Consider the following 1,905-nt stretch of genomic DNA (forward strand, 5'->3'; position numbering starts at 1 on the left):
TTAAATGGTAGATGTGGTGGGAGGATAAAATAGTATGTTTTTTAACAATTCTAATATCTTTTAAATAATATAGAAAATAGTAGAACACATCAAAAATTACTCGATAAATCAAGTTAAGCTCTATGTTATTTGTATTTGTGATATGCAAAGTGGGAACATCGTATGAGTAATAATGTAAAAGTTATAGGCAATTTACTCACATTCACTATACCTGTCTAAACCTAGGACAGGGCCTGTATACAAACTTGGTTCCCAAAGAAAAGGGGATTTGCAATTATTGGATATTCGATCAGATTATAGTTTTAGGTGCCCAACTTTGCATATGATGTTTCATTAGAAGACCTTGAAGTGAAACTCCTTGGCTAACTATGAGAGATTGGCTATTCTTCTTGAAAAAATGCCTGTTTTTCAGCTAAAGCCAAGGGCGCCCACGACATGAAACTAGATAACCTCATCTTGCAACCACCCTGTTACTCCTAATGCAATGGAGGTGTTGTTGATACAAAAATTGGTTTTTTGCTCTTTTACACATGTCCATTTTAATCGGTTTCTTCTTGAGAATTGCTACTACCCCAATTGCACTTGTTGGGTTTAGAGATAGGGATTTTCTCTTATCTTATATAAAGGCTTTGTACCTTGCAACCTTTGTAGATTTTTATCTTTGTATGATGCACGTGGCATTGTTTCTCATATGTACTCTTATAGAAAAGGCTTTCTCTTAGTCAACTCCCTTTACTAAGAGCCTTTATGCTTGACACTATGTAAACATGTTTTTTAATATAGAAAAGGATTGCTCTTAGTTAACTTTTGTATATAGAATAATTCTTTTTCTCTCTAAAGTCTTTGTAGATTGAAATAGAACTTGATCTCATTATATATATTAGATAGATTTATTATTAGTCCAACTTTTAAAGTCATATGCATCAATAAGCATAACTAATTTTAAAATAAAAGAGATAGGATCTAAAGGGAGAGGGGGTAGTACACACTATTCCCCTGTCTTAAGCATAGAATTCTGAATGTAAGAGATTTATATTGAAGCTAAATGGAACAATGGCTAGGGTTTTAAAGTAGACACTACATGATAAGGGGGCATACAAGCTCATGCAAGAGAATTTTCGCTTGCATATGATGGAGGTGAATATGAATTTTATATAGTAAGGCCAAATCGATATGATTTGCTCCATTGGTAGGTCATATAAGGATATTGAAATGCTTATAATTTCTCAATCTTGCACCTAGGCACACTAGTATGCGTGTAGTTAGGATTTTGGGGGTCCATTTGTAGATCAATCAAAAACTAGTGGAGTCTTTGGATATTCCTTTTTTTTGGGGGTTTTATTTTGGCATGTGGGGGTTTTATTTTGGCATGTGGCACCAATGGCCAACAATTTTGACATTCCATCTTGATTTGCTCCTCCTTTGGACTCTCTGTGTGTGTGTGTGTGTGTGTGTGTGTGTGTGTGTGTGTTAGCATGCAACTTGTTGATGATAAGAGCATACTTTTTAAAAGGTTTAGAAACTAGAGTAGAAGGGCAAGAAGTAGACCAGAAGGCACTGATCACATGCTCCTACACTGGATGAAAAACTTTAAATAATAACACTAACATAGTGTATTTTGTTGGGGGCGTGGATCTAGTCCATCAGCTCAACAACCGTGTAGTTGCTAGGCATTGAACCCGGGTCCCCATCATGGAAGCCAATGGTTCTACCAACTCAACCATGTGAGTGTCCTTATGCAAGGAATCTAGATTGTTGACCCGCTAAGATGTGAGCTCCAATCTTGGCTAATCTGTATGTTGCAAATAACCATATGGAGATGAGTGATGCATTTTCCACTGAAAAACTCTTTACTGAAGGAAATCTTTTGGCAATTCATAAAGGGGATCTTGAAGTGGCACATGC

This window comes from Cibotium barometz, chromosome 12 (genome assembly GCF_041138505.1).
Source record: "Cibotium barometz isolate CiBa-2024 chromosome 12, ASM4113850v1, whole genome shotgun sequence".
Taxonomy (NCBI): Eukaryota; Viridiplantae; Streptophyta; class Polypodiopsida; order Cyatheales; family Cibotiaceae; genus Cibotium; species Cibotium barometz.